General features: G+C 43.4%; 1 protein-coding gene across 2 annotated transcripts in view; it reads left to right on the forward strand.

Moving 5' to 3' along the window:
- The first annotated feature begins 3,476 nt into the window (after window positions 1–3,476).
- Window positions 3,477–24,552, forward strand: part of ZMAT3 (zinc finger matrin-type 3) — a 197,732-nt gene continuing 176,656 nt past the window's right edge. Inside the window, exon 1 of one of the 2 annotated variants that reach the window (XM_069618697.1) lies at window positions 3,477–3,576. The gene's annotated coding sequence lies outside the window, so the exon portion shown is untranslated. Of the gene's footprint in view, window positions 3,590–24,552 lie in introns of both variants that reach the window. The other variant, XM_069618696.1, reaches the window with a different exon arrangement.

Consider the following 24,552-nt stretch of genomic DNA (forward strand, 5'->3'; position numbering starts at 1 on the left):
CGAACTCAAGCTACTCAGAAAAAAGAAAGCTAAGGCATAACTCACATGGAAAACCAATCCCTCCGCGGAAAACAAATCTAATCTCACGAATATATCTTCTCTATACAAAAGTGAGATAATTCGCACCAAAAAAGAGGCATACAACATCAGGATTGATCAGGCAGGGTCCTCCACTAAAGAATTATTTAAAATTCTAAAAGAACTAGAAAATCCCAATCCATCTACTGACACATGCTTGAAAGACAAACCTTGGTGCACCAGCATCCAAAACGCCCTTAACAACAAAATCACAGGACTCCAAACTAAAATTGAGGACAAACGTCAACAACTCGCTAACAACAAGCTTACCAACCCTGGCTCACCAACGCCCATCGATACTAAATCAGGCTTCACTTTCAAGAAAGTAACTACGGTAGAAGTTCAAAAAATCATCACCTCCTTAAAACCCTCAAACTGCAAAGGGGACAGCTGTCCCGCCCAGGTCATAAAAGACGCAGCCAGAGATCTATCCCCTTTCATCACTAAACTTATCAACCTTTCATTCATCAATAACTCAGTCCCCAGCAACCTCAAACAATCATGGGTTCTCCCACTCTTGAAAAAACAGTCTCTAGACCCAGCCATACCCACTAACTACAGACCCATCACCACAGGCCCTTTCCTATTAAAAATCTTGGACAGAGTCGCCTACCTCCAAATTCAGGAATATCTGGAATCCAACCAACTGCTAGGAGTACGCCAAACTGGCTTCAGACCTCAACATGGAACAGAAACTGCCCTTGTTGATCTCAAAAGTCAGATTGATGAAATTAAAGACAAAGCCAATGCCGCGATCCTACTCCTTTTAGACCTCTCAGCGGCCTTCGACCTGGTTGACCATAAAATCCTCTGTAGCCACCTAGCCACCGCAGCTCACTTCTCCTCCTCTGCCGTCACATGGATACAATCCTTTCTGGCAAACAGAACCATGCGAGTCTTCTCAACAACAGCTGCAGCAGACCCCATACCCATCTCTTGCGGGGTCCCACAAGGCTCCTGTGTCTCCCCCACTTTGTATAACACATTTACAAAGCCACTATTTGACCAACTGGACCATCTGGGTGTCACCTACACGAATTACGCAGATGACACCCAGATACTCCACACCATCACAGGCAACTACCATACAGACATCACCCGGATCAATGAATATTCTCCATCATTCAGGCATGGATGGCCTCTCATGGCCTCTGCCTGAATGATGAGAAGACAGAGCTCCTCCTTGTCGACTCTCCCAGTAACCTGGTTAAACTCAATCCCAACTACAACAACATCACTATCGATGGTCACACCATCCCTATTGCCAAGAGCGTGAAAACGCTTGGCTTTTACCTTGATGCCAACTCCAACCTCTCCAAACAAACCAACATGATTGCCTCAGCCTCTGCCTACACCGGCAAGCTTATCAGGGCCAGTAGACCCTTCCTATCATCCAATAGCTGCCTCACTCTTGCTAGAGCCCTCATACAGTCCAAACTGGACTACTGCAATAGCCTGTACCTAGGTGCTAACCAATCTATAATTAACAAACTACAAGTACTTCAAAATAACGCACTACGTGCAGCACTCAACATCCCCAGGCGAGAGCACATCTCCACTGCTAGGAAATCAACCATTCGTCAAAAAATCGACTTGAAAACCATTTGCCTCATGTACAAGGCCTTAAACCACCTAGCCCCACCATATCTAAATAACAAATTCACCATGAAACCCGCCACCAGAGCCACTAGATCCTCCAACACCTTATGCTTGAAAGTGCCCAGATTCCTCTTAAAAAGAGCTGGAGGGGCTAGCTTGACAGTACTTGCCTCCCAACTCTGGAACACCTTACCACTCAACATAAAACTATTGAGTCCTTCCAGATCTTCAGGAAACATGTTATCGGTTGGCTCCTGAACAATGAGTAGCACCACAAATCTCTGGCTACACTTCCTTCTGCTTAAATATATATGTGAACTCTCCAAACTGCTGTATTTGAAACTGTAGTACCACCTAGATATGTGCGTACACCTCCTAGTGCTTAATTATGTCTAGGAGTACGCCAAACTTAATTATGTCTGCATATTCTGTAAATTGCTGTATATTGAAAACTGTATAACTGTATATATCACAATTATGTAACCGTCTTCTTTAAGCGCCCTTCTACCTCCGGGTTTGGAGCGCTGTACAAGTAAATAAAACAAACAAACAAACAAACAAACAAACAAATGTGCCTTTACCTGAGATGGAAATGTTTGAGAATCGCTAAAACATGCACATTTCAGTACTAGTCCCAAGCTCATATCCAGGGACGTCATTTAGGGGTCGCCACAGGTCGCAACTGCAACCTCTGAGGTCTCTCTTGCGACCTCTACAAAAAAAACGAAAAAAATATTATTATTTTTTTTTTTTGTAATGCAAGCTCCTGGGCTGTGGCCAGCACCATGTGACTCTTCTGGAGTGGCTGGCTTTCTTGTTCAGGCCCCTTAAAAAAAAGAAGAAGAAAAATAAGAACAGAACAGGAGTGCCACAAGTCTAAAACTTTCAGCACTGACCCTAAATAAGAAAGAATAGGAATACCAAATAATGTGTCTTTCTGGAATTCTATACACTAATTGCTAGACTCATTAAAGGTTTATTTCAGGCACACTACAGGGTGTGAGTCACTGATTTAGTCTGTTCTTAAACGCCTCAACTCAGCCTTTCAGCCTTCTGAGGTTGATAAATGAGTACCAACACAGGTGGTTGATATTGGGTGTATATATTTTCTATATAAAGCGCTTAAGCGTAAGTGCTATATAATAACACATCATTATCCTTTGGTCATGGACGTCTGCTTGCATTCACAGTAATTCGGTAATATGGGCCTATACACACTGATCTTAATGATACATATGGCGATCCATTCTTGTATGAAATGTACATCACATTATAGTGATATCGTAACCATATTTTTCGTAGTGACCAATGCTATGTGATGCCACTTCCTGTTTTGTCAATGGGTGAAAGGTTGTGTTCCATCTCTTCCCGCGATATCACTTCGGAGTGGGGTCAAATGACATCACTTCCTGTGATGTCATCAGGGGGTCAAGGGTCGTGTGATGTCACTTCCGCTACACCTGGCATTTTGGGGAAATGACTCCCTGCTCATATCACAATGTTTGCAATTTCACATCTAAATGTGTCTTCTTTGTGAAAGTGGCTCAAAGTGTTTATTAACGTAGATTAGACCAGACAACAGAAATATCTTTTTGGGAGGATAGAGGGACTATTCCAATTAGGGTGAGCGTTTTTTTAAGTCACTGCTGTTTTTGTCTCAAAATGCAGACACCAGAACAGCTTGTCTGGCCCATCTCATCCCTTCTCACACAGCTTTTTCGTTCGTCTTTCCAGCTGTTTTTTCTGTCTAGTTTCTAGTTTCCATAGAAACCCTTCAGTAGTTTGTCCCTCCGGCGAGCCTGTAGCCGGGACCTGCCGTACGTGAGACACAGTGCCGCAAAGAAGAATGTCGCATCCTCTTCCTGCACATCATGAATCACTGATCCTTCGGCGTTCGAGGTGCTCATTTTCGGTATTGTATCACAGCATGTGACTCAGTTTTTCCGGAATCCCTTAAGCAACACATGCCTTTAACCCATTTGCTGCAATTTTCAGGAGAGATTGTCCAGCGCCTTTGTATTTCATATTGAACACCCTCTCTTGAATGTGAATGAATTCCTTCTTTGTGCAAATGCACAATTTCCTAAAACTGGATGGGAATATAGGCAGTTTACAAACGCCCACAAGTAACCAACCCCCACTATGCGTTTTTGTTTAATATACTGCAAACCATTTTTCCCCATCTTTTTGCATATATATTATTCATAATGAAGTGTTAATTGACAGCTTTTTTTGTTTAAAAAATCAATGTCAAAATCGTACAATCACATGTGTGAAAAAGACAAAGGGCTAACACGGGTAACATGACACCTTGGACTGGTAACGCATGACCTAAATCCTGTCTCTGCTGCCATAGCTAAGGAATGCAGTCTGAACATTACATGATGAACTGAACATTACAATGCAAGAACATAACATTACATAATCAACTATACATTGCAAGAACATGACAATTGCTTTGGAAGCGATGACTAGTGCTGTAACATTATCCTTAACAATTGCTATGTGTTGGTTGCAGAGTACTGTGTTTTTAATTATGTTAGGGAAATGAAGATTTATAGTCGGGCGGATAGCTCATGGGCAATGTGCTTGCCTCGGGACCACAACAAGCCCATGTGACATGGGTATGATACCCTGGTAAAAAAAAACACGTTATCCTTCTGAGATCAAGGCGTGGGTAACAACGGTCACATACATAATTACAGCGCTTAGAAACTGGAGGAGACTGGTATGAATCGCTATATAAATCACCACATTATTATTATTGCTGGCATGAAAACTGTATTGTAGTTGTAGGACTCAGAGAGAGGTATTTTGGGGTTTTCTGCACTAAAACATTGAGAGAGCAAAGTGAGTTGAGACGCGGTTATCAATCTCAAAACAATTTATTGCAGTTGTGGGTTCTACGGTCACATGATAGGCTGTACAGTACATTACAGGCACATTTGGTGCATCGTAGCTTGAGCCATACATGGTAAACATTAGGTTGCTTGATGCAACACTTCTGCATGGGGTAAACTGATATTGATAATTTTTTCTCAATCCCAAATATGGGCTGATAAACCAGTTATGAAGAGTTTGTACTGCATTCATTTGCTAACATTTGGGTTTTTGGATATTTACCGAAATATTATGTCAGGCAACACTTTTAATTTAGCTAGCAGAATGCCATATCTTTGCATTGCGGGGACCTGTAGTTCAATTTTTTAAAAAAAAATCGAAACCCCACTACTGGTCCCAGTAAGAACCATTTGTCATAGGTTTACTGGCTTTCCAACAAGGGAGAACTTCTAGCAAAGCACATTTGACTTGAAGGTACTGTTCCTGTTTACATGTTGTTTTCCCAGTGTTACACTTTGGCAGGCACATCTATGCCCACATGACGAAGGCTCCCCTCATCTGTGTATTGATTCTAAATGTTTTAGTTCTGCATAGTTTGTTTGGGTAATTTACGCTGAACTTTTGTTGAATTTTTATGTATGTTCCTAGTATTGGTTAGTAAGTGGACATTCTAGCCTTTATAACTGTTGACTGGTGTTTCATTTTTCTTATTACTGGTTTGTCCTAGTCACAAGGTTAGTACTGGGTAGGGACCAGACATAATCTGTTTAATATGATCAGTAGTTTTTACCTTGGGCGTAGACACACACTATGGTGGTCTTATTTTCAAGTCCCTGTAGTATCACACTATATGGCAGAAGAGGATTCAGCAAACGACCTCGAATTGGTCATCCTGGAGGTAATAAAGAAGAAAGCATATGGTCAAAATACTGGATACCTATTGGCTGGAAGGGAGCTATGTGATTAGAACCCCCCCCCACAAGAGTTTAATGAGCTAATAGGATGGTCATTAGTTATGACCTTGAAGAGACTACTATTTTTACTATATATACCAGGTGTGAAATTCATAGATGTGATTAGCACCTCGAGGCAGGGGAGCCAACCAGTCAGTTTGCTCGGATCACAGGCTGAATCCACGATCCAAGCCCGCATTCCAAGTAACCTAATGGCTGCTTCCCCGGCCTGCCATCTTGCCCAACCCTCCCCTAGCCTCCCCTTGGGTCTCCGGACCCCTCCCACCCCCACTTATCTGATTTCTTTCAGCAGCGGCTGTGCAACAGCAGCCCCCACTGCTTCAGCCTCCAGGGCAGCCATGATCCAAAGCCAAATGGAAGAAGGGCTCCGTGGCCATCTTAAGTAATTATTTTGTTTCAATGAATGGAACGCTGCAAGGCTTCCCGTTCATTGAAACAAAATACATTGCTCTTAGCTCCCCCGGTTTCTGGATTTAAAACCTGGGGTGCTATTAGCAATGACTCAGGCCTATACCTTGGGCCCTTTGCCATTACCACCCGATCCAGCCTGCCAGATCGGGTGTTAATGCTTAATTAATTAATTATGTAAAAGACTGTTTTACCCATATAGTAATTGGGACTTTAATACAATACCCAAACAAACATGGCGCTGACTCTACATCATATCCTATATGTCTTTAATTATTGGGTATCCTTGATTGTCCCAGTAACCATTTCTTATTCCAACATGGTGGCAGGTAATGCGTGTTAGCAATTGATATGTGCCATTCTAGTTGTTGAAACTTGTTCGTACTTTTACAGAGCAGCACACTAATGGCTGCTTGCATGAGGATGCCAAGTTGCAATGGGGCGGTGGGCTAAAACTCCCAGAAGAATGATCAGTTATGAGTGAAAAAGGAAGTGCCTTTTTGGCGGCAAATAGTATTATGTATTTCTTTTAGTTCCTAGCACAAATTTAAGGTGACATAATGCTATATATCTGTCACCTCTATCTTTATAGGGAAATGCCAGTTTGACTTGAACTGCAGTTGTCATTTCAAACATTGTGCACATTTTAAAATCATTGAAGCCATGTTCAATAAAAAGTTGGAACTGGGAAGTAGCCACACAAACTAAAAGTAAGGTAATTTCCTTACTTTAGTTTAGGGCAAATTAAATATGAGATACCAGTAATGAAAATTTTTTAAAAAAATTGGTTGACCTTAAATACCATTTCAAATAGGTATTTTCTCAGAAAATCATGATACTTCCAAGGTTTAGTTATCATAGAGCAAAAGCATCAGTGTATATTCTTTCTTAATTAAAATGTGTTCATTGTCCCCCAAAGGCAATTTACAGATGAAGGCATTGAGTTCTCGCTTTTGCTTTTGTCTTCATAAAATGGATGACTCAATGAACTATGTTCCTTCTTTAAATAGACTATTAAGAAATAGTAAATTATGGTATTTTTCCAGGTTGTAGCATCATGATATATCATTAAGGATATTTGAAATACTTCATAGACCCTCAGGAAGACGAAGCCACTAACTTGTTTAGCTGCATTAGGTCAAACCATGTAATCTTGGGGCCTAGTTTACTATGCCTTTGGCATGACAAAACACGAACAGTGTCTGAAAACACTGTTTAGAGATGACAGCTCTTGAGTCATTGCACAAATGAACATGACACTGGGGTTATTTATATTGTATTTTAATGTAACCTATTATTTCCTAAAAGCATGTACGTTCATAAGGCAAGCAGCAAGTAAAGCAAAGGTAACATAACAAGCCATCACACCTAACAGTCAAAAAACCACATAAGCGATGATCATGTTGAGTTAGAACAATAAAAAAGTAATTCTAGTTTAAATGCATGGAAAACACCTTGTTCCCCCGTATTCCACCACCAGTCTAAAACACAGCCTCAGAAAGAGCCATTGTACTCATGGAAAGAAAACACATCTTCAGGATGTATGGCTTCCTTTCTGCGAGCTCAATTCCACTGATGTGTTATCTCCTCTCCCCAGCCCTCCAAGCAGCGCATGCCTGTTGAACGAAACTGCTGACCTTGTATGCTTTATGACTCTTGGCTTAGCCTATATATATTTAATTTGCTTACAAAAAATGCAACCAGTGACCTAGCAGTTAGGGCTGGCCTGCCCCTTTTGGGGCGGGAACAAGCCTGATTTGCATATGGTCTTTGCCCCTTTGTAATGGCTTGGCAGGCGAAGAACGATGGTCTGGAGGGTTGCCCAGAGCAATGCCAGAGGTTAAGATTAATTCAAAACCTTCCACTCATCACCTCTTCTGTTTTGCTGTAACCAGTGATTTGGTAAATCTTAATGTCTGTTCTTAAAAGTCATTCGGTCACGTGTTCCCCTCCGTATCAGAGTTACGATCTTTGTAACTTTGAATATTCAAGTCTCACTTTATGTGGTCTGCGATGGCCTGTCCACAGGGAAGAATAGAATTTCAGCTCTTGCGCTCAGTTATTTGGAAGACTTCCTCTACATTGGATTTCTGTGGCTTCACCTTTCACACTCTGCAGCTAAAAGGGGCAGTTAGAAATGTCTTAACTTATACTGTCGAACCCCAATGTCGGTGGTCTGAGAAAAAAATCTGTCAAAGCAGAACAGGCCAACTAGCCTCCCATCCTGCTCAGGAAACGACTTGCATGAATAGCGGGGGACTTATGAGACCCAAGAGGCACTTCCTAATAAAGTTATTCACTGGATTTGACAGAGGTGGGTCTGCTTGTAGAAAGATTGTAGAAAGATTCAGTTCATTCAACAGTAGGGATGACTACATCCAGGTCTTGCTCAGGGAAGAATGGCTGGTCCAGGGACTATTGGCAATTGAACTCAGAACATATCCTCCTCCTGGTTGCAATATATTCCTCAGGAACAACCTCCACGTGGTTGGGCCTGTACCCCCATTCCCAGTACTGAAAGGCTAAACATTAGGGCAAGTAACTATGCCCCAAACTGGGTTGATACACGGCTCAGCTTGTGGGAGCACTGATGGCCAACGCTTTGTAGTGCATGAAGGCCTGGAGGGAGTGGACTGACTGTTAACAGTCACAGTAGTTCCAGCTGCTTCCTCGAGTGTCCCCCTTAGGCTGTTGTCCTGGAACATTACAGGGTTAAAAGCATCTCGCCGATAGTGAGTGGGTGAAGTCCATGGATGATTTTAATAACACCTGCCTCCAGGAAACATGGGCCATGGAAGAGGTGACTATCTGGGGATTTTTGTCATTTGACATGAAAGCCATGAAGGGCCTAAGGGGGAGGCCCTCAGGGGGGCTTGTAACATGGGTAAAATGGGATGTTAAATAGGTTAGCACTGGTTCATTTGACCTCCAGCAGTTGGTAATTACCATGCCTGGCAACCGCCTCATGCTATTGCTTAATGTCTATAACAGGCCCAATGATAGAATAATTCCTAATGCCATTGTTACACTCCAAGAGAGTGTACATAAATGGGAACTGGGCTGCAAGATAAATTATGGGATTGTTGTCATGGGGAATTTAAATATCCAATTGGAGTTGTTAAGAGAACTCAAAGGATTTTGGGAAGACCAGGAGGAGGCCTGAGGTATCCAACAAGTAGATGCAAGCCCCCCCCTGCAAGAACCCATGGCACCGCTGTGGATACTTCCCCGATCTTATACAACCTAGAGTTGAGGGCTTGTAATGGACGTTTCCCCATGTACCAGCCCGTCAACGATACCTATGGACTTAAAGGACTATCAAGAATAGATTATGCCTTGGTATCAGCACGAGATTGGCATCAAGTTGTTGTATTCCAAGTGATTGACCATTTTGAAAGCGATCACAAGCTCATAACACTTTTTCTCAAGAACAACAGCACGCCTAATAGCGTGAACAATACAAACACTTCTGATGTCATAGTCACAGGACATGCCCGTACTTCAGTTAAATGGGCATCATTGATTCAGAAAGATCTGATTACGAATATATATAGCAAAATATTGGAGCATATTGAGTCGATTTGTACCTGGGAAAGTACCGATCTAGATGTGATATTGGAATTTGGAAAATTGATTGGACACATTCAGTCTATTGTTACTGCTCCAAAACCTCGCATTTATAATGGTGAAAAAAAAGCTGAAACATGGTTTGACAGGGACTGCAGAGACGCCAAAAACAAGCTGCTTGATTATTTGAAAAATACTAAGAAAGCGGATAGCGAGCAACTGCGTGCCCTGATAGGTGCCTACAAAAAGGTAGTTTCGACCAAGAAATTGATGTATATGGCTGATAAGTGGGATTCTATGCTGGAGGCTGTTAAGTAAGGAGATTCTGCCAAGTTTTGAAAATGTGTCACTGAAAGAGAACTAAAGGGAGGTGTGACTCTCCAAGCTTGTATTACCCCTGATATGTGGCACAAGTATTTTGAGGCCTTGTAGCAGCTCTCATGTGGAACTGAGAAACATGAGCCTGTACCCGCTCTTACGCTAGGCACTCGTGATAACTGGGGGATCCCACATCTAGTACTCACTGTGGGGGAGGTGGATGAGGCAATTAGCTCACAGGTAGGAGGAAAAGCTGCGGGCCCGGACAAAATGCGAGCCCATGATATGGGTCCAGTTTTAAGATGCTTCTTCAATGCCATCTTGGTCACAAATAGAATCCCTACAACTTGGAATCATTCAGAGATCGTTCTAATCTTTAAAAAGGGAGAAAGGGCAAAACCTACCCACTACCGCCCCATCTCTCTTTTGGACACGGCAGGCAAAATATTTGCTAAGGTGGTCCTGAAACATCTTCAGACTTGAGTTGAGACTACAAGCCTTCTAAATCATCTGCAAGGGGGCTTCCAGGCAGGTATGAGCATCATGCTCTATTGTCTAACTTGTCTGAAGAAGCTAAAAGGCTTTAGACCAACTTCATTGCTTACAGATGGAGTCAAATCATGCTAAAAAAATATCCAGAAGTCAGTGAGATGAAAAATATGGTGGGACTCAATCACAACAGAATAAAGTACACTGCCAACAATATGTAAACTTGTTTCAGAATGTCTGTCCAAAACAATTCCTTCATAGCTTTATACAGCAAGGAGGCTTTTTGCTTCCAAATGGGAACAGCCTCAGTACTTTCCTGAATTGAGGTGTTGTAGTCAAGTGTGGCATACTCTGCATCGTCTTGGATGCCATTCATCATCATCTGCCAAATCTCCATCTCTTCTTCTTCATGCTCCTCAACTGGAAGAGGATGATTGCATGAAAACATTGTGGTAACTATTTGGAGCAGGTTTCAGGTAATCCACAGAAACTTGCCTGGTGCCTCATTTGGGTTGTATTGCAGGTAGGACAGCAGTTCTGGAACTTTTCACTCCGATTACTTGCACTTCGGGTCTGTTGAAAGGGCTTAATGGAGTCTTGTCATGGATCTTCTCCACGACCCAATGTCCAGCCTTGATGGTGGTATTAGGAGTGGCTTTGGCCTTGGTGCCAGTAGTTGTTCCTGACTGCAGAGGGGACTGGAGAGTGTGTAGATCAGGCATAACATTTCTTCTCCCAAACAAGAGTTCAAATGGCATCTTACTCCTGCATAAAGACTGGCGTGGTAAATTATTTAAGATTCTTATTACTAGCGGCCCATGGTCCACCCAGTTACCCTCCATGCATTTTGTCAGGCACAACTTTATGAAGTGTTTTGCCCTTTCTATTACACTATTGGTCTCTGGATGAAAAAGATTAGAAAAATGCAGCTCTGATCCTCAAGTCTCTAAGGCCTTTCTCAGGGCCACCCTGCGAAAGCTGGACCATTATCAGCATGGAATACCTGAGTTGTCGTCATGGCCATTACACCCCTAAGGTGCCCATATGACTGTTTTGCAGCCTGCTCTCTTCTCAGGGATCATCCAGGTGAACCCTGTGCATAAATCCACTTTTACTAGAATATATTTGTACTTATGCATTGCTGGTAGAGGAATGTGATCCAAGTACTAAATCTCAAAAGGAGAGTTTGCCTTTCTTAAAGGATCCTCCTTTGCCTTTATCCTGTGATACACAGTCATCTTTACACACATGTCACAGTTTGCTATGTTTACTTTAACCTGTTGCCTCAAACCTGGCCATCAATACCTATAAAGAAGCAGCTGTGTGGCTGCAGTAACCGTAGAAGGGGGGCATGCAAGTCCAACATGAGTGGTAGCTATTATCCTCTCTCTGTCTGCTTTAATAGGGATTCATTGTTGAATAGGACCTCCCCTTTTCATAGGAATCGGAACTACTGCCTTATTATTCTCTATGCCATTAATATAATTACATGGAAACCCTTTTGGCCTGGGTAGGATACCAAAACATGCTTCATTAATTGCCACATCAATTGCAGAATCAGAGCAAGTTATGGCTGCTTCTGTTTATCTCACTGTGTGTTCTTCAGCATATTTGTTTGTCAATGCATTGCCAATGCTATGTATGTGCCCTTGTGTATATGCTCTTGTGTGCATTACCCATAATAAATGGCGAGTTTGTTTAAGGGCCCAAAGTTGTTTTCCGAGCGGCCTGAAAGAGACCGTTTTATGCCTGTTGTCTCTAAAATCATTCTGAATTCACCAACGTAAATCAGTGTTATAAGACCTGACAAAGTAATCTGAATCTCAGACTACTAGTGTGGGCTTCTGCGAGTCTGCTTGGCATAGTGCAAGCAACAACCCATGCAATTCAGCAGTCTGAACTGACATGTTACCTAGGTGGTTTATTGCAATGCCAGAATGTATAACATGTTTATCAAGTGTAAAATGCCCTGTGCTGGCTGCACATGCAGCTCCAGGTTTTGAACATGTTCCAACAGCTGAAACTGCTGATCTTTCACAATAAATAACTTGGTGAAAGTCAAATAATGGGATTTCAGCTAATGTGGTGTCTGGCTCTTAGCCATTGTCTATGCCAAATCACTCATTCTTTTTAATTCTGCTTTATAATTATATTTTACATCTGGGGCTTTCTCAGTTGCTGCCCACTGTACCTATTTAGTGTGTAATGCTTTTGCATTGGACACACTAGCTCGTGTGGCAGCCTCACGTTGAACTAAATGTGTGCTTATGTGTATAGTTCTATTCGCCGCTAGGAGGTGCTCTTTCTGGATAATGATCTGGACTGCCGTGAGGACTTTCTACTCCGGTGCAAATCGCAGTTACATGTGATTTATAAGCAATTCGTTTTGCCTCCCCTAAATTACAAACAGTATTCGTAAATGCATTATCATCTGCCATCAAATTTATATTTAAATCCTTATCTGTGTTTGTGTCTTGCAAAGGACCAATTTGTGTCATCAAGGAGTACACATGCTGCAAAATGTCAGTGTGCTCTGGCAACCAATGAGCTGCTTTGGAAATTGGTTTTATCAAAGCATACAATGGTTTCACTCATAGCTCTCAACACACCAGTTTTTGGCGGCTGTCACCCACCTTGCAAGCAGCTGAATCACCTGCCAAGCCCCTCATATGCCCATTCACTTCTATGGGCTCTCGCCCAGCAAAAAGAAAATCGGGTGTTTTCACCCGCCTTGGTGACCCAAAAGGTTGGGAGCTATGTTTCATTAGCTCAGCGAAATTGGATATGTAAGATCTGTCAAAATTCGCAATGACCTAAAATGGCCTGAAATTGTCAAAGAGTGTTAGGCAGGCCTATTCTGGCACACGTCTTGAGAAAATCAGCTGACAAGACTCTGGCCTCATCTGTGAGAGTGAAACCCAGGAAGGTAACCTCACATATTGCCAGTAGTTAGGAATGTCTGCTAACAGACTCTGAATTCGAATTGAGAAGGTGCTGTGCACATTCTTATACCCCTGCATAATTCTTTGGAATACAAAATGTGTCCTCTTAAAAGTGAATGTGATATATTTCTGGCTTTCCTCACTTAAAGGTTGTGTAAAATATCCATTACCTAGATCATGGTTTGTTTTGTGTTTGCATCTGTGCAAGTTGGCTAAAAGCCCTAAACTGTGCTGATTTTGGACTGCCTCTGTTTTAGAATGGGCTTTTAAAATGGAATAGTCAGAGACCAAACGGTAAGTACCATTCGGTTTCTAAATAGGCAAAATCGGAGTATTATGTGGGCTTGCTTGCTTTATAATGACCATTTGGTTCATTAATTGGTCTACTATGGTGTGTGTGTGTCCCATTGCTTATGGCTTAATAGGATACTGGGCCTCATTCCGAGTACGGCGCTAACCAATGGCGCTATTAACGCCTTGGTTGACGCCGTACCCGGACCGGCAGCGCCTTGGTGGATGGCGGAATTACCGCCCCATTCCAAGGTTGGCGGGGCGGTAATTCCCCATTCACCAAGGCTCTTCCCCATTCCCAAATGAGCCCCCATAGGGCTCAATGGGAATGGGGAAGATGCAAATAACGGTGACCGTTCATTACGGTCACCGTTATTGGCTTGGAGGCCCCTTTGCGCCCTCGACTTTAACACCTGCTCAAAGCAGGCGTTAAGGGCGAGGGCGCAAAGGGAACTCGGAGTATGGCGGTAAGGGATTACCGCCACCGGTCTCGTTACCGGTGGCCGGTATCCCTTACCGCCATACTCGGAATGAGGCCCACTGTCTCTGCTTTTGAGGTGGTCTCCGCACAGGGTTTACGTGTGCTGGACATTCAAGATCATGTCCCACATTATTTTTAAACAGTTGCAATGCTCCCCGTGCTGCCCATTCTTTTGCATCCTTTTGTACTTTGTTCCCACTCACTTCTTATGAAAAGGCAGGTATCACTACTTCTTCACCTCTGGGTGTTTGTCTCACATACAATAGTTGCCAATTCTTGAGTGCCAAAAGCCCTTTATATTGGATATGGAACTCTGGCTAAAGCAGTGCTTCAATCTCTTTGGGATTGTCACTTTCCAGCTGAATGATTATAAAATACACTTCACTATTTGCTAACTTTTGCCAAGTGGGTGTAGTTATCGCTGCATTTTTATGTGCCTTGGGGTACTCCAACTTTGCCCTACGACTGCATTAAAATCTAGAAATGTCAGACCCAGAATCTATTAGGACTTGTATTCAGTCAGTGTGATGCTTTGTCTTGGGAATGATTGGATGAGTGAACTTGAAGGGCCGCTGTATCCTTCTTTTCAACTTTCACATCTTTCCCCTCAGCCTTAGAACAGTCTTTTGTCTTTGTCTTTGCCTATTGGGAACTCGATGAGCCCTCATCAGTACCATATTTCTGAGGACTTCTTATTGGTTTTCTATATCTGAAATCATAGTCTGTTGGTCTAAAATTGCGCTGCTAGACTTAACCCCAGGGCCTCCTACCCTTGTGAGTGGGGCATCCCTGTCTCCTGTAGCTCTCTCATTCTTTGGTTCATGCGCTGGGTATTTTTCTTCTTCTATTGGAGAAAGCTGATGGCTGTGTGTTCTACCACCCCTTCTCCCTTGAAAAGATCCCCTACCTCTTGAGGGTCTCGCTTGCTGGTGTACCTCTTTGTCTGGCTTACTATCCGCGTTAGCCTTTTTCTGCACCTTTGCAGACTTCCTGCCTAGGAGATCTCTGCCTAATGATTTATAAGTGAATGTTACTATGTTCCCAAATTTCTCCCTTTTCTGTTGTTCGTTTAGTAGGTGCAGCTTTCTATGAACTTCTAAAATCTTGCAGGCTCTCCTTTTAATAAAGGCAAAATTATTCTCTCAAACATTTCATAATTGTAAAATGGTATGGGCAAGCCTAGATTCATGACAGTAGCAGCACCCTATGTTCCCATACTGTCTCCCAATATTGACGATAAGGTTGTGATGGATGGAGTGCCTAGAAGTTGCAAGTACATCCAGCTATAAATTGAAATCCAGCTGTCACATCTCGCGAAAGAGTGTGTGTAGCTGGATGGAAGAAACATGGCTAAAGCCCTATGTCTTTGTTGAGGTGTAACTTGTGGATAGGCACCATGCAGCTGTCCCAGGCTTTCTGGATACCATCTGGGTATGTCCTCATTTTTGGAAGGTCAAGACCCCAATATGATTCTTAATGTCTGTAACTGCACCCTTTCCTGTTTCTGTCTGCCTTGTGGTTGTTGAACATGCGCTATGCAGTGCTGTGCCACATAATATAATTCAAGTTTTTCGTACAGTATCCAAAATGTGCAGTCAGGAAGGAGTTCATAGTGAGCTTTCAAAACGGGCCCTCTATGATTTGGATGAAAACGGGCTAAGAATTCTTTTGAGAAGTTTGGTGTGGCTAATGGTCCATGCCTAGCAGTCGTTTTTTGGGTAAACTAGATTACCTCCAAACCAGTTTACATGATTTGTATGAGTAAAGCCAATTCAGGAAACTGGTTTGGTTGATATTGAATAGTATTTAAGTCTTCTCTTATCAGTAGAGTGGCATACACATCATTGGTTCTATTGACTGGCATTTTTAAATAAGTGAATCAAGTTTCTGCTGGTAATCCGCCCAATTGAGCAATTGTAACAGTGAAGTTTATATTTGGAGCATCACAATTTGATCATCGTAGCCGAACAAACACAGATGTCCTGCAACGGATGGCAATTTGCATTTCGTGATGGGCCATCTTCTGTGCTCACCTTCTAATCTTTTAAAAAGCTTTTTAGAAATTATTTTTGACTGTTTCATTTGCTGTGACAGGGTCATGAGGTTAAATATTAGCAACGCTACTCTCATCTCAAAGGGGTCCCATCTGGAGCACAACCTGTCTTGAGTACTTTATAAAGGAGCAACCAGAGGTCATTGGTCTCCACCTTGTGACTAATGGCTCCTGGTCATCAGTCATTAATGCCTAAAGCAAGCCAAGCATGATGCTCGCGCTATGCATCTTGTGGCCTAGTTTACTATGACTTTGGCACAATAAAACACAAACAATCAGGGTGTTTTATTGAGTCTGAAAATACTGTTTAGAGATGACAGCTCTGATTCATTGCGCAAATGAAAATAACACACAGGTTATTTATAATGCATTTTACTGTAACCCATTATTTCCTATAATAATGCATGTTCATATGGCAAGCAGCAAGAATAGTAAAAGTAACATAACAAGCCATCAATCCTAACAGTAAAACTATAACATAAGCAATGAACATGTTTAGTAAGAACAATAAAAGTAATTCTAGTTTAAATGCATTTAAAACATATTTTCCTTGTACTCTGTGACCAGTCTTAAACACAGTCTCAGCAAGAACCATTGTACTCAGGTTGGAATGAAAAAACAACTTCAAGACATATGGCTTCCTCTACGAGCTCCATTTCACTGCTGTGTTGTCTCCTCTTCCCAGCCCTCCAAGTGGCTCGCTCCTGCGGAATGAAACTGCAGACCTTGTGTGTGTGTCTCTTGGCTTGGCCTATATATTTAATTTGCTAGCAGAATGGTGGCCAGTGAATTCCAACATCTTAATGTCTGTTTTTAAAAGTCATTTGGGCTTCATTGCGAGTTTGCTGGTGAGGAAATAACATGGCAGTATTTCCATATACCAGCACGTTTCCACACCGGTAAATTACAAATTTGCCATTGGGGGGCTTGCTTTACCTCTAGCCAAGAGCTGGAGATAAGTCAGCCACCCCACTAGCAAAAAGCTGCCAGTATTTCCGGCACCGGTACTACCGGTGCCAGTAATACTGTCAATCCCCCCATGAAGTCCCATGGGACTCAGTGGAATGGGGATTAACCACCTTTGTCGGCACGTGTAATCTGCCGGTAATTCCGGCAGACCACGTGCCAATAATGGTATTTCCATTTGATGGTATCCCGCCAGATTTACCAAACCTGTAATGAGGACCATTAGGTCACAGGTTACCCTCTATATCAGAGTTTAGATCTTTGTAAGTTCGAATGTTCAAGTCGCACTTTATGCCTCCTGTGAAGGCCTGTTTTAGGGGAAGGTTAGAATTTCAGCTCTTCCGCTCAGTTCTTTAGGAGATTTCCTCTACATTGGATTTCTTTAACTTCATATTTTACACTCTGTTGATAAAAGGGGCAATTAGGAATGTCTTAATTTATACTGTCAAAACCCAATGTCTGTGGTCTGTCAAAAAAATCTGCCAAAGCAGAACAGGTCAACTGTGGCCTCCTGCCCTGCTCAGGAAGCAGCTTGCATGCCACATCTCTCCTTTGTCTACCAGACGAAGTTAGAATTCTTAAAGGTTGAAAACTGATGCCTTAACGTTTCAACTCAGTTCCTGCCATAGTTTAATAATTTAGCATTTTCACTCGGACCTGCTGGAAACTATCTTTCTTTTCTAAGGTCATGCCATTTGTTTGTCATTATGGATGAGGTCATAACCATAAGGGCAGTTATCATGTCAGAGGGTGTGGCTTAGTGGACTCATCTCCCGAGCCTCAAAGGGGTTGGCTCCCTCCTGGGGAGAGGAGACAAATGCGTCAGAATTGTCACATATCCCTCCCATTCCACTGTAAGAGGGAAACGACTTAGGAAGTCCACATTTCCTTGTTCCGTTCATTTTTGATGTTCCTCCATAGAACAAAAAGTTTTTAAGCCCAGAAACCACATCATGACTTGGGCATTCAAATATTTTCTAAGGCTCATCCAAGTTAGAGGTGAGTGGACCGTCACTAACCTGAATATCCATCCTGTTAGATGGTATCTCATGTTTAAGACAGCCCATTTGATAGCCAAGACTTCTAGCTCTACTCTAGCCTAGGATTGTTCACGTGGGAAGAGTTTCCTACACGTATATAGTATTGGGTGTTCTAGCCAATCATGTTCCTGGGATAACACTGCCCCCAATCCAAACTTAGAAACATCTTTCTGAAGGATGAACTCCTTGTTGAAATCCGACAACTTCAAAACAGGTTCTTGCCACAGAATTTGCTTTAGACCTTGAAAACCTTGTTGATTTTCGTTTTTCCAGTCATGCTTCTGGGGTTGTACATTTTTCAGTAATAGTACACTGAAGGCTTTTAATAGTCTGGCTCAGTTCGGCGACACTGATCCTAGTTGGCTTCAAATCAAAAGAGTGTCTTTCATACTTAGAAACAGTCACTGGTTGCTGTTGTGTCTTTTCTGAGTGGTTTGGTGAAAAAAGCCCAATAATCCACCAAGTAACAAATTGTAGGCATACTCAGACATAAGACATGCGCCATTTAGTTTAAATCAGACTTAGATTTTTAATCTGGTCATATTAGTAGCCCCCGTTGATTGATCATGTCTTATGTCTGAGTATGCCTGCAATTTGTACATTTTTCAGTTTGTCCGTAAGATTAGTGGCGTGCGTGGAATAATTAAGAATGAAGCTTCGGTAGTAGCCTGTCAATCCAAGGAACGCACAAAGGTCTCTCTTCGTTTTTGGGGATAGGTGTATTTTGTATTGCCTTGACTTTTTCCCATTGTGGCTTTATTAGTCAATTTCCCATGAAGTAGCCTAGGTACTTTAGAGCAGCTGGGCTATATAGCACTCCTTTGGGTTTGTTTGCAGACATGCTCTTCGGAGGGCGAGTGAAATCACATAGAGATAGTGCATGTGTTCAGGCCAGGTGTTGCTATGGATAATGATGTTATCCAGATATGCGCAAGAAAAGTTACAATAAGGTTGCAACATTTTATCTATGAGTTGTTGGAAGAGGTAGCAGAAGCTCCATGTAGACCAAAAGGACGCACCTTGAATTGAAAAAGTCCCTGCGGGTTAGAGAAGATAGATGTTTCTCTGTCAGCAGGGTTTAAGGGCTCCTGCCAATACCCTTTTGTCAAGTCAAGCGTGGAAATGTATTTGGCTGAGCCTAACTTCTCAATGCGCTCATCAATTTGGGGCATGGGATAATTATCTAATGTCGATATGGAGTTCAGCTTCCTAAAGTCAATACAGAATCTCCATGTTTCGTCTGGTTTAGTCACTGAAACGATGGCAGAGGACCAGGGGCTCTCAGACACCTCAATGATATCAGCGTTAAGAGTTTCCGCCAGCCCAGTCTCTAAAATCTTTCTTCTTGCCTCACGGGACCTGGTAAGGTTTTAAGTTTCCTGTTTGCCCAGCGGGTGTGTGAATGAACTGGACAAAGTAGTGAGAACTCTTTGTTCCCGCGAAGACTTCGGGAAACTGCAATAATAAGTCATGCAGGTCTCCTTGTTGGAAATTTGATACGTGTAGGGGCACTCTCTACTGGTTCTCTAGGTCGGAATCAGTAAGGAGGGTGGCCATGGTTACTGTGGCTTCACTTACTGGGTCCATCTTCCATTCTATCAGCAAGTTTATGTGGTAGATCTGCATCGTTTGACATTATCTGGTTGGGACATGACATAATTTAAAGGAACTTTTCTCTCTAGAATTTTATAGGGTCCATACCATTTAGAAATCATCTTATTCACCAAGGTAGGAAGGAGAATTAAGACAAATTCACCTATAGAGAAGGATCGGGCTATGGCCTGTCTATCATGTAACACTTTCTGATGTTCTTGGGCTCTGCCTAAGTGTTGGTTTACAATTTCCCTAACAGCATTCAGGTGTGTTTTAAGTTTCTGTGCTGTTTGGGAAATGGGTAAGGTTGCTTTTTCTTTTTCCTCGCATGTCTCTTTTATCATGTCCAGTATATCTAGAGGTTCCCTTCTGTATAATAATTCAACAAGGGCATACCCTAGAGATGCCTGCAGTGCTTTCCAGATAGCGAAGAGTGCCCAGGAAATCATAATATCCCAATTATGGCCATCGGTCTCTACCAGATGGTGTTGTAACGCTCACCTGATTCCCGCAGAGGCGCCGGTCTTGACTGGGTGAATACCGTATCTTCAAAGGTGATGTGTAACACACGGTTGGCTCTTTGGGCTGGACCTCTGTGCACTGTATGTCTGACTCGAAGAGTAAGATGTCTTAGGTAAGTGAACACCGAGCTCTCCATCTGCCTCGGGGCAGGGTGCCGTAACCAGTTTCTTCACTGGATAAGGGTGCAGGCCTCTTGACCTCAGAGGACTGCTGTCCGTCGTTAACTGCACGAACGGTAAGTTCTGGGCACTTCAAATGTCTTAAAAGTCTTTTGTAATGATATCTCTTGTTTTGCAGGGTTCCGGCGATGGCGGATGGCGGGCTGATGAGAGTTGAGGATCGAACCCGCGTGAGGAATAGAAGCGCCTGGAAGCACGTAAGTAAGCGCTTGTAGCCTGCTTCACGATGCGCACTAACTGTCCCTTTTATCTTGCAGGTACAAGTTCGGAGCTTTAGAGAAGCTGAAGGGTGCTGGAATACCCACTGGATTCGGCGTGGGAAGGAGTAATGGCACGTGAGTAATAAAGTTGCCCAATGTCTTTAAACGCACCTTCTTTTGTCTTTCAGATGCGGGATGCAGCGCCGAAGGCCTCCGGAGCGTGCGAAGAGCTGGTAAGCTTTTGTCTTTCAGATGCCGGAATGCAGTGCGAAGACCTCCGGAGCATGCGAAGAGTAGGTAAGCCTTTGTCTTTCAGATGCCGGAATGCAGCGCGAGGCGTTGGTGACAGCCGATGGACCAGGTAAGAGATGCGCTGCCACTGAAGACCGTAGTGCTAACCTGTTCTTTCTTTGTCTTTACAGGTGCTGCTGAAGACTGGATTCCAGGATGGTAAGCCTTTGTTCCCTTAGGCCCAGGATCAGAAGCAGAAGACACGATGAGCGTTCTGCTGCAGAGAATGCAGAATAACGCAAAGCAAGATTCATCCATCGGGTGTGGTTTAAATAGCCTCCTGTAGTGCTTAGGTGTCTCCTTCCACAGCCACGCCTAGGTAAGAAAAGAGTTCCTGCTTTCCAGAAGAGTTCCAGTGTTCTGAACCTAGGGAGTGGCTCCTGCCCCACCCAACAGGAAAAGTAGTCCCAAACAGAAGAGGATCAGGGGTTCAACTGGCAGGTAAGTAAGCAGCATGGTCTGCTGCAGGTAAGTCCACCCAAGCATTATGAGCCCGGCGCTTCCAGCGCTGGGACTGGGCATCTTTATGAGCCTGGTGCCACTGGCGCCAGGACAGGGTCCAAAAGGTCCCAATTGAGACTGGCTGGCACTCGGAACCGGGGTTATGGGTCTGCTTCCAAGGGAGTCGGGCAAGTCCTGAAGCAGAGATCATGACAGCACCCCCCCTCAAGGCCCCTCCCAAACCGGGCTTCTCCGGGGGTTTGGGCTTGTTAGGAAATGTTCGATGAAATCTTTTGATTAGACGAGGCGCGTGGACATATTCTGCAGGTTCCCAGGATCTTTCTTGGGGACCGTAGCCTTTCCAGTCAATCAGGTAAAATAGTTTAGATTTGGAGATCTTGGAATCCAGGATGCTTTTGACTTCAAACTCGAGTTCTCCATCAACTAGAATAGTTTTTGGAGATGTAGTTAGTCTGGTTTGAGGTTGCACAGGTTTTAATAGAGAGACGTGGAAGACCGGATGTATCTTCATGTGAGGGGGCAAGTCCAACTTGACCGCTACTGGATTTACTATGGTAGTGATGGAATAGGGACCAAGGTATCTTGGGTTGAATGTGCGTGGTCCTTTTAGAGGTAGATATTTGGTGGATAACCAGACTTGATCTCCTACTTGATATTGGGGGGCTTCCTTCCGATGTTGGTCTGCTCCTTTCTTGTATTGTTCTTTAGCCCTTTGAAGGTGAGAAACGGCTTCCTTAAAGGCTTGGGTGATTGTAGAATGCAGGTGGTCTACTGCTGGTGTTCCAAGATCTTGGAGTGGATCCAACTCCGAGGTTCGAGGGTGACTACCGTATAAAAGAAAAAACAGGGTCTTCCCAGTTCCCGAGTGGACTGAGTTATTGTAGGCATATTCGGCTATCCAAAGGATATCTTTCCAAGTTTTTTCAGTTTGTTGTAGCATGCAGCGCAAATACTGTTCCAGAGTTTGATTGGTCCTCTCGGTTTGTCCGTCGGTTTGAGGGTGGTGGCTGGTCGAAAGTCTCACATCAATTTGAGCCGACCGACAGCAACTTCGCCAAAAATGAGAAATAAATTGACTACCTCGATCCGAAATTAGAACTGAAGGAAAACCGTGCAGTCGGACGATGTTTTCGAGAAATTCTCGGGCCAGAGTTGCTGCTGTTGGTAAGCCTTTGAGTGGAATGAAATGCGCCATCTTGGAGAATAGGTCCACAATTACTAGGATCGTATTGTATCCGGAGCATGGAGGTAGATCGGTGATGAAGTCCATAGAAAGCGTATGCCAAGGGCGAGGCGGGATGTCAATAGGGCGCGTAGGCCGGCTGGTTTTTCCTTTTGACTCTTGTTTTGGGCGCATACTCCACAGGACATTATAAAGTCTCTGATATCTTTTTTCCAAGACGGCCACCAGAAGTAGCGCTTGATCTTTTCCGAGGTCTTGGTCATACCGGGATGTCCTTCCATTAAAGAATCGTGATAACAAGAGATTACCTTTTTCTGTAAATCTGTGCTGGGCAGCTATAACCGTTGTTGGAAATATAATAGGTTGTCCTTCACCGTAAAGTCCTTTCCCTGCAGATGCCAATTCTGTATGTCTGCTGGAGTTACCAGTAGCCTGACTTTATCCTTAACTTCCTCTATGGATTGTGTGGCGATTACACCTAGAATTCTTTGTTCGGGAATGATAGGTACAGGTTTAGGATTGATCAAATGTTCTTCCACTCCCATCCGAGAAAGGGCATCAGCTTTACCGTTTTTTGTACCAGGTCGATAGGTAATTATGAAGTCAAACTCGGCAAAGAATAGTGCGCAACGGAGTTGCCTAGAGGATTGAGCTTTTGCGGTTTTCAAATATTGCAGGTTTCGGTGATCTGTAATCACAGTAACGGTGTGTCGGGCCCCCAGAAGATAATGCCGCCAAGCCTTAAAGGCGGACTTGAAAGCTAGAAGTTCCTTATCAGTAATAGTGTAATTGATTTCAGGAGGCGAGAATTTGCGGGACCAAAATGCCACGGGATGCAACTGATTGGCTACTGGGTCCTTTTGTGATAGAACTGCCCCCATGGCAAGGCTCGAAGCATCAGTCTCAACGATGTAGGGGAGTTCTGGGCGAGGATGTTTTAAGATCGGTGCAGAGATAAATCTAGTCTTCAAATTCTGGAAAGCTTGTTCCGCCTCGGTAGACCATTCAAAACGTTTGTTTTTCTTTAACAAGGCGGTGATGGGCTGGACTATTCGAGAGAATTCGGGGATAAACCTGCGGTAAAAGTTAGCGAAGCCTAACATGCTTTGAACACCTTTTACGGAGGATGGCGATGGCCATTTGAGAACTGCATCGACCTTCTTTGAATCCATACGCACTCCGCTAGGTGATAATATGAATCCCAAGAACTTCAGTCACGTTGAAAACACATTTTTCCAACTTAGCGAAAAGTTTGTGTTGACGCAATCTCTCGAGGACCATTTTCACGTGTTTCCGATGTTCAGTTTCCGATGAAGAATAAACGAGGATGTCCTCAATGTAAACAACAACACACACATCTATGAGCTCTCTGAGGACATCGTTCATAAAATATTGAAAGGCGGCCGGGGCATTGCAAAGTCCGAAGGGCATGACCTGATATTCAAATAGCCCATACTTGGTGCGGAAGGCCGTCTTCCATTCATCGCCCCCTTTTACTCGTACCAAGTGGTAGGCTCCTCTAAGATCCAGCTTTGTATATATGCATGCTTTTCTGACTTGGTCCAGGAGTTCAGGGATCAAAGGTAACGGATATCTATTCTTAACGGTGATCTGGTTCAGGGCGCGATAATCTATACAAGTTCTAAGGTCCCCTTCTTTTTTTGGAACGAAGAACAAAGCTGAGGAAGCAGGGGACTTGGAAGGACGAATAAACCCATTCGCTAGGTATTTATCCAGGTATTGTCGGAGGTGAAGATTCTCAGGCTCGGTGAGGGCATAAATTCTACTACAAGGAGGAGTAGATCCAGGTATCAGGTCTATCTGGCAGTCATAAGACCTATGAGGAGGTAGAGAGTTAGCCTGATCCTTCCGGAAAACATCTTGGAATTCTAGGTATTCAGGAGGTAACTGGGGAGCCTCCGAGGAAATTGCTGCCAGTGCAACACCAGGTCGAGGGTGACAAGTAGAGACACATTCTGGAAACTGAACCGTTCTTGCTCGCCAATCGATCTGAGGATTGTGCTTCTCTAACCAAGGAATTCCTAGAATAATCTGGAACTGAGGGGCCTTGATCA

The sequence above is a fragment of the Ambystoma mexicanum genome, chromosome 10, assembly GCF_040938575.1.
Source record: "Ambystoma mexicanum isolate Mex_15411 chromosome 10, UKY_AmexF1_1, whole genome shotgun sequence".
NCBI classification, from domain to species: Eukaryota; Metazoa; Chordata; class Amphibia; order Caudata; family Ambystomatidae; genus Ambystoma; species Ambystoma mexicanum.